Raw genomic sequence first — 13,671 nt, 5'->3', positions numbered from 1 at the left:
GAATTGTGGACTTAATAAAACATAGAAACTAAAATATATTGTCAGTGAGGCGCAGTGCGCAAACAATTAGTGTTTGTCACAACGGACAGCAAATACACTCCTGGAAATGGAAAAAAGAACACATTGACACCGGTGTGTCAGACCCACCATACTTGCTCCGTACAAGCAATGATCACACGCACGGCACAGCGGACACACCAGGAACCGCGGTGTTGGCCGTCGAATGGCGCTAGCTGCGCAGCATTTGTGCACCGCCGCCGTCAGTGTCAGCCAGTTTGCCGTGGCATACGGAGCTCCATCGCAGTCTTTAACACTGGTAGCATGCCGCGACAGCGTGGACGTGAACCGTATGTGCAGTTGACGGACTTTGAGCGAGGGCGTATAGTGGGCATGCGGGAGGCAGGGTGGACGTACCGCCGAATTGCTCAACACGTGGGGCGTGAGGTCTCCACAGTACATCGATGTTGTCGCCAGTGGTCGGCGGAAGGTGCACGTGCCCGTCGACCTGGGACCGGACCGCAGCGACGCACGGATGCACGCCAAGACCGTAGTATCCTACGCAGTGCCGTAGGGGACCCCACCGCCACTTCCCAGCAAATTAGGGACACTGTTGCCCCAACATCGTGCAGCCCGCCTCCAGTGGTGTCGCGACAGGCGTGAATGGAGGGACGAATGGAGACGTGTCGTCTTCAGCGATGAGAGTCGCTTCTGCCTTGGTGCCAATGATGGTCGTATGCGTGTTTGGCGCCGTGCAGGTGAGCGCCACAATCAGGACTGCATACGACCGAGGCACACAGGGCCAACACCCGGCATCATGGTGTGGGGAGCGATCTCCTACACTGGCCGTACACCACTGGTGATCGTCGAGGGGACACTGAATAGTGCACGGTACATCCAAACCGTCATCGTTCTACCATTCCTAGACCGGCAAGGGAACTTGCTGTTCCAACAGGACAATGCACGTCCGCATGTATCCCGTGCCACCCAACATGCTCTAGAAGGTGTAAGTCAACTACCCTGGCCAGCAAGATCTCCGGATCTGTCCCCCATTGAGCATGTTTGGGACTGGATGAAGCGTCGTCTCACGCGGTCTGCACGTCCAGCACGAACGCTGGTCCAACTGAGGCGCCAGGTGGAAATGGCATGGCAAGCCGTTCCACAGGACTACATCCAGCATCTCTACGATCGTCTCCATGGGAGAATAGCAGCCTGCATTGCTGCGAAAGGTGGATATACACTGTACTAGTGCCGACATTGTGCATGCTCTGTTGCCTGTGTCTATGTGCCTGTGGTTCTGTCAGTGTGATCATATGATGTACCTGACCCCAGGAATGTGTCAATAAAGTTTCCCCTTCCTGGGACAATGAATTCACGGTGTTCTTAATTTCAATTTCCAGGAGTGTACTTGCCAAAACATAGATCAGTCGACGAAAACATTGAATATGATGATGTTGCTAATGCAGCGAAGCAAAGAATTGCGTCAGACAATCAAGTAGCTCGGCAACTCACGAGCCGAAATTCTGCTTTAAATAATACTTTTAATACATCATTTCAAGATTTTAAACATGGCTGCAGCAGCAACTGTTAAAATTCTTCACAATAAAGGATGGCAGCCAAAAACAGTTGCAGGTTAGAATTTTTTTATTAAAATTCTTGACCAAGGTTTCGGTACATATAAATATACCTTCATCAGAAGTAAACTTCCTGAATAGAAAGACACATTCATTAGAAAAGCCATATCAACGAAAGTGAGAAACAGAAGCTTAAATAACGGTGAAATTGCTAAAGTAATACAGGCACACAATCTTTAGTACTTACTAAAATTACATCATGCACTGGAGAATAATGAAACAATTATGCCAAAAGGCGTCGTCAGTAATTAAAATATCATCTCCATTTGTACAACATGTGTAATGGGCACAGGATCAAAGCGAACAGTTTAACAATGTTACTTCGCCTATGAACTGTTGAGACACGAGTGTGAAGGCACTAAGGTAGATTGTTTCGCCGAGAGAGGGCACTTGCATGTGCCAGACTCGCGCATATTACAATCCATAAATACATACATAAGCGCATCAAAATTATTAAAGGTTGTGTTAATTCAAACTTTGTCTTAATAAATAAAGCGTATCACGCCAATTAAAGACATTTATGTAAACTAGAAATATAGAACCAAATTTACCTGTGTCCTAGTGTCAAACGGATAAAGCTTGCGCTTGGAACATCTAACGAGAGAGGGCACTACTGTAATGCGCGAGAGTCTCGCGTAACGTAGGCAGTGAAATACATACTAGCGAAACAACCAAAATGTTATAATAAAACGAAATCATCTATCTGTATGAATAAAAGATAGTAGTCATTTAACCACACATACACATTGAAATTCATAATTAACAAACATCACAATATGTAGATCCCAACAAGATAGGAAAAGCGCATTTCACCGGCATCAACAAGCAAGAAAATAACTCCTAGTCAGCCAGACTATATTACATTAAGGCAATGAGGGGTTTGAAACTGTCTAAAAAATTTTTGTTTCGAAGCTGCACTTGTTCATTAAGAACAAAACCATCTTTTAGAGACAGATGCTTGAAAATCTCTAATTCTTCGAGCAAGTCTAGTTTGTCACCTTTATCAGCTTCATGAAGCAGCTCTACGTCGTCCAGTTCTCTTGGCGTGTGCTGTAAGAGCCATAGATGTTCAGCAAAGGTGGAATTATATACGTTTTCCCCATTTTTACCTAACTTGTGTTCTTTATACCTAACTTTAATGGGTCTACCTGTCTGCCCTATGTAATAGTTTGGGCAGTCGTTACAAGTAATTTTGTATACACCGGACTTAGTGCTGAGTTCTTCTCGTGCTCCAATATTATGAATTACTCTACGTTTGAGGCTATTATTTACGGAAAAAGCAACTCTATAACCGTATTGTTTCTGTAAAAGTCTTTTAATCTTATATGAAACGTTCCCTAAAAATGGAATAGAAATAAAGTTATTACTCACATAGTTTTTTGCCCTGTTATCTCCTAAAGTAGAAAATTTTACAGCTGTTTTTTTCTTAGCAATTTGGTCAATTAATTTAGGGTCGTATCCATTGTTAGTGGCTATTGATTTTAATAAAAATATTTCATTTTCAAAACAATTCTGTGCTAAAGGTGTGCTCACAGCGCGATGAACTGCAGAATGAAAAAAGGCGATCTTGTGAGTTTGAGGATGACAGGAATCTGCTGGAATAATATTATCAGAAAAAGTTTCTTTACGGAAAATGTCGAAGCTAATGGTGTTACCCGATAACTTAAGTTTCAAATCAAGAAAATTGAGTTCTCTCTCGTTATTTTGTATCTCTTTTGTAAATTTCATTTTCTCGTGGAAACTGTCGAAAACATGAAACAGTTGTTGTAGATCTTGGTCACAACCTTGAAATAGTATGAGTATATCATCAACATAACGAGCATAAAAAGAAATCTTATTGCCTAACGTAGGGTTGTTTTTGAAGAAATTTTCTTCTAGTGCATTCATAAAGATGTCAGCAAAGATGCCAGCTAACGGGCAACCCATGGCTAAGCCGAATGGTTGCTCATACATTTTACCATTAAACTGAAAGCAATTGTAATATTTGAAATTGAGCAGGATCATACCCCTACGTTATGTATGAGCAACCATTCGGCTTAGCCATGGGTTGCCCGTTAGCTGGGATCTTTGCTGACATCTTTATGAATGCACTAGAAGAAAATTTCTTCAAAAACAACCCTACGTTAGGCAATAAGATTTCTTTTTATGCTCGTTATGTTGATGATATACTCATACTATTTCAAGGTTGTGACCAAGATCTACAACAACTGTTTCATGTTTTCGACAGTTTCCACGAGAAAATGAAATTTACAAAAGAGATTACAAAATAACGAGAGAGAACTCAATTTTCTTGATTTGAAACTTAAGTTATCGGGTAACACTATTAGCTTCGACATTTTCCGTAAAGAAACTTTTTCTGATAATATTATTCCAGCAGATTCCTGTCATCCTCAAACTCACAAGATCGCCTTTTTTCATTCTGCAGTTCATCGCGCTGTGAGCACACCTTTAGCACAGAATTGTTTTGAAAATGAAATATTTTTATTAAATCAATAGCCACTAACAATGGATACGACCCTAAATTAATTGACCAAATTGCTAAGAAAAAAACAGCTGTAAAATTTTCTACTTTAGGAGATAACAGGGCAAAAAACTATGTGAGTAATAACTTTATTTCTATTCCATTTTTAGGGAACGTTTCATATAAGATTAAAAGACTTTTACAGAAACAATACGGTTATAGAGTTGCTTTTTCCGTAAATAATAGCCTCAAACGTAGAGTAATTCATAATATTGGAGCACGAGAAGAACTCAGCACTAAGTCCGGTGTATACAAAATTACTTGTAACGACTGCCCAAACTATTACATAGGGCAGACAGGTAGACCCATTAAAGTTAGGTATAAAGAACACAAGTTAGGTAAAAATGGGGAAAACGTATATAATTCCACCTTTGCTGAACATCTATGGCTCTTACAGCACACGCCAAGAGAACTGGACGACGTAGAGCTGCTTCATGAAGCTGATAAAGGTGACAAACTAGACTTGCTCGAAGAATTAGAGATTTTCAAGCATCTGTCTCTAAAAGATGGTTTTGTTCTTAATGAACAAGTGCAGCTTCGAAACAAAAATTTTTTAGACAGTTTCAAACCCCTCATTGCCTTAATGTAATATAGTCTGGCTGACTAGGAGTTATTTTCTTGCTTGTTGATGCCGGTGAAATGCGCTTTTCCTATCTTGTTGGGATCTACATATTGTGATGTTTGTTAATTATGAATTTCAATGTGTATGTGTGGTTAAATGACTACTATGTTTTATTCATACAGATAGATGATTTCGTTTTATTATAACATTTTGGTTGTTTCGCTAGTATGTATTTCACTGCCTACGTTACGCGAGACTCTCGCGCATTACAGTAGTGCCCTCTCTCGTTAGATGTTCCAAGCGCAAGCTTTATCCGTTTGACACTAGGACACAGGTAAATTTGGTTCTATATTTCTAGTTTACATAAATGTCTTTAATTGGCGTGATACGCTTTATTTATTAAGACAAAGTTTGAATTAACACAACCTTTAATAATTTTGATGCGCTTATGTATGTATTTATGGATTGTAATATGCGCGAGTCTGGCACATGCAAGTGCCCTCTCTCGGCGAAACAATCTACCTTAGTGCCTTCACACTCGTGTCTCAACAGTTCATAGGCGAAGTAACATTGTTAAACTGTTCGCTTTGATCCTGTGCCCATTACACATGTTGTACAAATGGAGATGATATTTTAATTACTGACGACGCCTTTTGGCATAATTGTTTCATTATTCTCCAGTGCATGATGTAATTTTAGTAAGTACTAAAGATTGTGTGCCTGTATTACTTTAGCAATTTCACCGTTATTTAAGCTTCTGTTTCTCACTTTCGTTGATATGGCTTTTCTAATGAATGTGTCTTTCTATTCAGGAAGTTTACTTCTGATGAAGGTATATTTATATGTACCGAAACCTTGGTCAAGAATTTTAATAAAAAAATTCTAACCTGCAACTGTTTTTGGCTGCCATCCTTTATTGTGAATACTTTTAATACAGTCGCAAACGAATATATCTCAATATGAATGGTGAAACAGCGACTGCAGAAGAGAAGATATACAAACAAAACAGATAACATGAATATTGTATGTGTGCCTTTTCATTGTTTTTAATTGCTGTGAAAAGAAATATTGCAGGGCAAAATTAGAAAACTGAAAACTTATTATGATTATAATGAAGAGACAAAGCACTAGTAATTTCAAAAAATTACATTCAAACGAATAAAATTCATTCAGTTAGACACTTCAATATTGTTTTTAAATAAAGAAAATATCAAGCATTGGACAAGGTTTGAACTCAGAACCCATTTGCGTAACATCCAAACACCTTAACCATTACGGTAATGCAGCACATCATTGAACAGCACTCCTGGAGGACTCTAAAATATCACGCAAAATACCGACAAACGCTGTTGGTATGACTATGAATCACTCACGTTTCGTCAAAGTACAATAGGAAATAAACGATTACTGCTGTTCTTTATTGCGAAAAAGCAGTTCATGAAAATGATGCAAACACCTTTCCTCGCTATCACCTGAATTAGGAGACTTATTGCTTGTTTGGTTTAATTAATTAATAGGATATGAAGCAACTGGTATAAAGAATGCTTTCTCCAAACTTTCTATAAAGGAAAGTCTGCTATCAAGATATTGCTTTTGTTCAATTACTTTATTTATGTCTGAACGTTTCTAAAACTGAAGACACTCGTCCGTGCTCTGAACTGCAGTCGAGCTCTGGCAACGTCGTTCTCTGTTCATTTGCTGGCTGTGTTTCGTGACGTCAGATGCACAGAACGAACCTAAACTCGGCCGCCGTCGTAAATGACGCGCACTATAGTTTACACGACGACACTAGATTGCAGGCAACTGCGCTACCAGCCACTGCGCATGCGCGCCGTGCGTTTGCGCAACTCGTTGCTGAAACTAAACACTGTTGGCGTGTTCCAACTTTGGCGACACTAGTTGCAAGAGTTTTGAGGTTATGTGTGTTCGTAGAGTGCAGACAAACTGAAAAATGAAGTGTGGAACGGAGAGCAATGTTCGCTTTTTGGATATCTATGCTTTACATAGGTGTTGTGAGATTTCAGTGATGCTGGTTACAAAAATAAGCAACATATTGCTGCTCCTGAGGCCGTCATGTGCGACCAGAACATAAATAGTTTGACAATACTTGAGCTGCAGGGCAAAATTTGTTGATTTAGGAGCACATATACAACTGAATTAAGAAAAATACAAGCAAGTGTAATTCTAGATGTGGCAATGCTCTCGTCTGCAAGACTAAAATCCCATCGTTCGAGTTGGCCAACTCTTTGTTGAGGAGTATTGTTGATAGGAGGGAAGGCTATACATATTCAAGAAGCTGCATTCTTTATTCATCTATTTAAAACGTCGCTGCAGTGCTCCCCATTCACGTATGTTAAAATTTTGAAATATTGCCACTGTTCAGAACTATCTTCAAGAGAGTAGTTTGCAAACCATTCTCTTCTTAATGCAGCCTGCTTCGAATAATTACTGCTGTTAACGTTAATAATTATTGTTGTTAATGTTAATAATTATTGGTGTTAATGAAAAAGGGTCAGTACCAACTAAAACCGCATCTTATACCTTGCTGAGTGTTCTCGATTGTAATGCTTGCAATGTGATACGTAATTTCAGTTCTGGCGACAGTGCTTCATGCATTACAATATCTTTATTTCTTATCGCGAAATTAACTCTATTTAGAAAAAATGTGAGCAGTTCTGGTGACATTCTAAGATAATTAAAAGAAATTTTTGAGTCGTCCATTACAAATTATTTCAGCAAGGATGCTGAGCAAGCGAGCTGACGTGTTTTCTTCATCCAGTCACGAATCGAAACACGTTTCTTATTTTTTTCTTATGTAGCTATCCCACGCATTAAGCTTTAACTCCATCACAACTCGTGCGACGTGCAGCTGTCAAAAGTTTCATTTCAGACACGACTCAGGAACCCACAAAACGACGAAACTGAAGTGTATACTGGTTTCGCCATGTCTACAGTCAAATATGAAACCATTTGCGTGCAACACATTCCACGCAACGAGTGGCGCAACCCAATGTCGTCATGTAAACTAGGCTTACGGCACAATGCTACGTGCGAGTGAAACAGAGAAAGTTAGAAATATAGACAGAAATAATTGGAGACGTCCTAGATGAAGTGGGATACCAGAATGCCAAGACGAAGTGGGAAGGAAGAATAGGAGACGAAGAGACTTTAGATCAAGGGCAGTAAGGTTTCTGATCAGTAGGAGAATTTATATGAGTGATTAATTGAAATGTAGACAAGCAGAAAATGCTATTGGCAGATATATTAGAGAGCAGAACAAATGTGTTAATGCACATAAACCAGAATACGCGACAGCAGATTCTTCACACTGATTGTAATATCATGAGGAGATCTTAATGCAGCTCCTATCAAGATATGTTTTCCCATTTTGCAGGAGTTTGTGAAAGTTGTTAATGTCCGAAATAACGTACAAGCTAACTTCTACTCGACTACGGACATAGGAACAATCTCCAGATGAATTAACTTCTTTGTGGTGTTATTTCTTGGGCTTCAGGAATTATTTTATGGTAAGCCGTTAGTCTCATTTGGAACTGGAGAAGACGACCTAACGAGGTACTATACAACATTCCCTTCAAATATAGAAACAAACTGCACTCGAATAATGCACGCGTGTGAACATTATTGTTATTGAATAATGAGTGAGGAGCATTTTCTTGTCAAATAGGACCGTGGCTGTATATAGAAACAGGGGAGGGCGCATCGGAGGAAGCGAGAGTTCTCTTCCACGAATTGTTAAATCACTTCTAACTGCCGCTAAACTTCGCTCGCGTCTCCAAACTTGCTCGCATGCCCTCTGACAGTTACAGTTTACGTGACAGATGCGTTAGCGATCACAGCGCCGCCGGTCGCAGAAACAACGGATATTGGCATGTAGCGCTGGAAGTTACTGCGTATTATACGACATAACGCTCCGTTGTGCATTGTCCCGAGCCAGTCGCATTTCGTGATTCCGTCTCATCGTGTCAACGAGAACAAAGAGAGGAAAGTTTTACTGCATGTCACCAACATTTTTATAAGACAACACAAATTAAAACTTTTGATTTGTTCTTTTTCAGAGCGGGCATTTTTCTTTAGCGGGCTGACTCGACGGAAACATTTTAACGTCTCTGAGAATTCTTTTTTTTTTTGCGGCTGATGTGCGTAGCTAAAACACCCACCACTGTTTATTTTAACGAACAAAGTATTTTAACTTCTGAGAAACAGTTATTATGTGGTATATATATATATATATATATATATATATATATATATATATATGTATATTGTATTTTAACGAACAAAGCATTTTAATTAACAGAAATAGTTACTATAAATATAATGCCGATTCTCATTCTCTAATTACGAACAAGTTAATCTAGATTTCACTCATAAGCATGACATCTCGGTATCTGAAAGACACAAGGTAACTATTAGTTGAGTGTTTTTGCTTAGAATACTCAATTAGAGATAAATTTTACAAAAAATATGCTTCAAAATGTTTAAGTAACTGAAACCAATACAATTCAGTCACTAAATGAAAGATAATCTTTTTTTTAAATTTATGCAGTAATATACCGTACGTTCTGCTTAGAACTGTCCTTATTATCAACAGTAATCACTAATCCTTCACGTATTTAATTGTCCCTAACCAAATCACATTTGAAGGCGCCTGTGTATTATTATTACTACAAGAAACTAAGTAAAAATGTCGCGTTACAATTCCTGAGACTAAAATCCATGTTAATAACATTGGAATAAATTATTTTCCACCATTTCTTCGTTCTGTGAATGGTTCTTCCATTAAGTATCAAAGCTAGGTGGCGGAGGAGGAAATTAGTGTTTAACGTCCCGTCGACAACGAGATCATTATAGACGGAGCACAAGCTTGGATTAGGGAAGGATGGGGAAGGAAATCGGCCGTGCCAATCCCGGCATTTGCCTGTAGTGATCTAGGGAAATCACGGAAAACCTAAATCAGGATGGCCGGACGCGAGACTGAACCGTCGTCCTCCCGAATGCGAGTCCAGTCAAAGCTAGGTGTCCTTGCCATCCTCTATGTTTTATTATGTTTGTTTTCAATTTGCGTACTTAATTTATTCCCTTTCAGTTGTAAATTAACAAAGGTTGTATCAGTAACTCAGAACGTTTATTAGTCCAGGCATTGTAATTTTGTGGCCTCCTTCGTAACTACGACTGCAAGTGTACGTCAGCAAGCACAAAAACAGAACGACTAGCTAATGGGGCGAGTAATCAGTTAGTTCATGCAAAGACGGTATTCTGTAATAAATGCACTGAAATAGCAGACACATTGCGTTCAGACAGAAGCTAAAAGTTTTAGATGTAAGAAATTGATTTATGAACAAAATTGAAAACTGGTAAGATCGTTTAATAGTTCGAGAAATTGGAGCTCAGTTGGTTATTGTCGTTTCTAACAGGAAAAACTAAATAAATGAACTGTATCTCCCTAGTGAGCTGTTATCAAAGAAAATCGAGACTGTCAAAATAAACGTAGTCGATTCTTTTATGATATTGACAGAAATATGAACTCAGTCAGTCACACAATTAAAAAAAGAAAAAAAAAATCAAATGGCTCTGAACACTATGGGACTTAACAACTGAGGTCATCAGTCCCCTAGAACTTAGAACTACTTAAATCTAACTAACCTAAGGACATCACACACATCCATGCCCGAGGCAGGATTCGAACCTGCGACCGTAGCGGTCACGCGGTTCCAGACTGAAGCGCCTAGAACTGCACGGCCACACAGGCCGGCTTAAAAAAAAAGAAAGAAAATGATGGAGCTTATATTCAGTTTTTTCATGTATAACTAAAACAGCGAAACTCGCAGCTGTGTATATTGCGGTAGTTTTCTTTGAAAAATGTGCCACTGAAGAATTTTTGTAAAACTGGAAAGTGCTACCCTGCAGATTTTAAAATAATTGTAGACATTGTCGTTCATTTTTAAGAGAAGATGGAACACTGAAAATGGAAAAGGCGAAAAGTATTATCATGAGGAAACTCAGATAGCATAAAGTACAATATGTGCGAGGAATCTGTTTGGTGAAAAATTGGTGATCTGCGGCAAAGTAAATTAGAACTAAGAATGAACTTACAGATGGCGTTTCCATACGGACGGGAAAGACTGAATTACAGAATTTAGACAAAATCATTTGAGAAATATAGTCCACTTGGATATTAATACCTATCTCGGAACACGTAATATGGCGATCTGTAGGAGAAAGTGCAAGAAAACGGTAGACGCGTATATTACTCACCTTTAGATACGGCTTGTAAGTATAGAGGTACGGTACTGTAGGTGTCGAATGAGGGAATATGACGCCAGAGTGTGTCTTTTCGATGCAGTGACTCCAGCACTACACTATCCCTGGAAATAACCGGCGCCGTTAATATGTTGCCATCTGTCGATACGACCCGTGTAGTTCGGCTGTGCTAACGTGCTGATCACGCAGAGTTCCCGTCGCAACTGATTTCCTATCAGGGCTTCCAGCTATTGATTGCAACCACAACAATGGGGCAAGGATACCAACTTGCTGTTCGCACCTCGCCTCGCTAACACGGAAGGCAGGCTGCATACTGTTAATGTACAATTTTTGTAATGGTATACCTTTCAGATTGCTATGAATATAGCAAAACGTGTTCTCTTTTCGAAAGTGACGAAGTCCATGGTAAACGTGGCAGCCTAAGATTTCTATTGAATCAATTTCGTTAGTGCTGACAGGTGTGTAGTTTTCTTAAAAAATTGTGGCTCTCGCAAGAGATAACGCTATTTTATTCTCCTGTTAATATCCGGTCCTTTTAGTAATTCATTTACATTCCCTTACGCGTTATTCGGTTGTCATGAAAGATGATTCATTGCAAGGAGTAAACTCAGTACTAACTAAGAATGTCAGAAGCGACAGGCTGCAATGTAATCAACTCTGACCGTTTTTCTACAGGACCACAGCGACCACCTACTGTTTTTAATTGGTGTTTAGTTCATGGCATGCAGTGAAGCGCCCATGTCTCACCCACGATAACAAATAGGGGCAAAAAAATGATCAGGAGCATTCCTTTTATAATGTTCCAATTATTCACTCTCTCATTTGATTTTTTCCAAAATTCAATAAATTCATAGGTATTTTGGTCAAAGCTTTCTCATAATTAATACTTAATGTGCGGTTCTCTTTCTTCCAATACTCCTATGACGCCAGCAATTTCACCCTTTAGTTACAAATTTTCGATATTACCTACATTCTGGATGTTTCCATCACTTTTCGTCATGTTAGGATCATCTAGGAAATTACATGTGGGTTGAGCCACGTATTCCATATATTTGAAAATGCAGCAGCCAACTTCTTATAAAACTTTCCCAACTTAAGATTAATTGCTATTCACAGAAAAGATAAGAAAAATGTTATCATAGCAGGATATTCCACAATATCCCTTTAAAAGACACCCATAAGACTTGAATATAGAACGTCTGTAAACAGAAGTATTTAAAAGTATCACTACCAACCGCCGAGAGCTGATAATAAGTAACTTTTTATGCACAATCGGTTTCTTTCTTCAAATCACCATCAGGTATCTTGAACTTATACAAAACTGCTTATACGGCGATATTAAAAGTGAGTCGTCAAATAATGTAAAATCCATCGTACATCACTACTGTCAATTAGTAACATAGTCAATAGTAAAATGCATGTACCAATGCTTTTAACATTCGTCTACATATTACAGTCGGGTTCCACTCTAAATGCAGTGCCCACACATGAAAGTAATGTTTATTTCGTATTAAACTCTAGATTTGAAGTACACGTTCTATCTCGGTACCTAGAATTAAACTCACTGTTCAATGACTAAAGATACTAACGCAGTTTCTGGCACTATAACAACTGGAAAACTGAGTTCAAAGCTGAATCGTTTTCCGAAAGTTGGTAATCGAGTATAATATGTATACGGAAGTTAATATGTGCAGACTTAAAAGTCGAATGAAAATTTGTACCAAGGGCGGGATTCGAACGCTTACTAGGCAGGTGCGCTAAACACAATGGCTTTGCACCACTGCTTGGACTAACCTAGCTCTCCTCGCTTCACAGTCCAAATTCCCATTCACGCTTCAGCTCTCTTTGTGTTCCCCCTAAGCTCGAACAGCACTGCAGAGGCTCTCCAGCTGTACTGGAATAGCACTTCAGCGTCGAACAAAATGAGGGATCCTGCCCGAAACCCAGGCGCAGGTACGTTAATCAAATGAAATTATTTGGTTCCAGAGATGTGATTAAAGCACCTGTGCCCAAGTTTGAGTCAGGATCTCCCATTTCGTTCGATGATGAGGTGCTATTCCAGTACAACTGGAGAGCCTCTGCAGTGGTGTTCGAGTTTACGGGGAATACCAAGTGGGATAAGACGTGACTGGGAATTTGGATTGAGGAGTTGAAACGCCCCCTTTGGAAAATTTATGAATTACTGTGCTGATAAACCTCTTACGTTATTTGATTTTCAAACAGCTGAGCAGAACTGAACGTACTCAGACATTTCTCTCTTTAGTTATTCTGATCAACACTAAACTGACACACAATATTTTTAGCGCAACGTAATCAGACTTTATATAATCCCTACAAAAGAATGGCCCTGACTAACAATAACCTATACCTTTCATGAATCACTTACCTCACAAAAATCTTCGTTACTCGAACTACTGCAATACAGCGAGTGCCAATACTGCCAGCTAAATAAAAGATTCTAACAACTGAAGTCGCTAACTACTGATAGGCATAGTTAGCAAATGAAAGATATTGATAGAGAACAAACAATGTATTTACCTGAATAGTGTTCAAAAGTCATAATATATATATATCAGCCCATGACATCCACTCTTACAAATGTACTCTCTCTGATGGACACACGTCCAGATCATCCGCTATCAAAATTCCGCCATCTCACTCCACACATCCAACAC

The sequence above is a fragment of the Schistocerca serialis genome, chromosome 2 (genome assembly GCF_023864345.2).
Source record: "Schistocerca serialis cubense isolate TAMUIC-IGC-003099 chromosome 2, iqSchSeri2.2, whole genome shotgun sequence".
NCBI classification, from domain to species: domain Eukaryota; kingdom Metazoa; phylum Arthropoda; class Insecta; order Orthoptera; family Acrididae; genus Schistocerca; species Schistocerca serialis.
Note: the sequence above shows the minus strand (reverse complement) of the source record.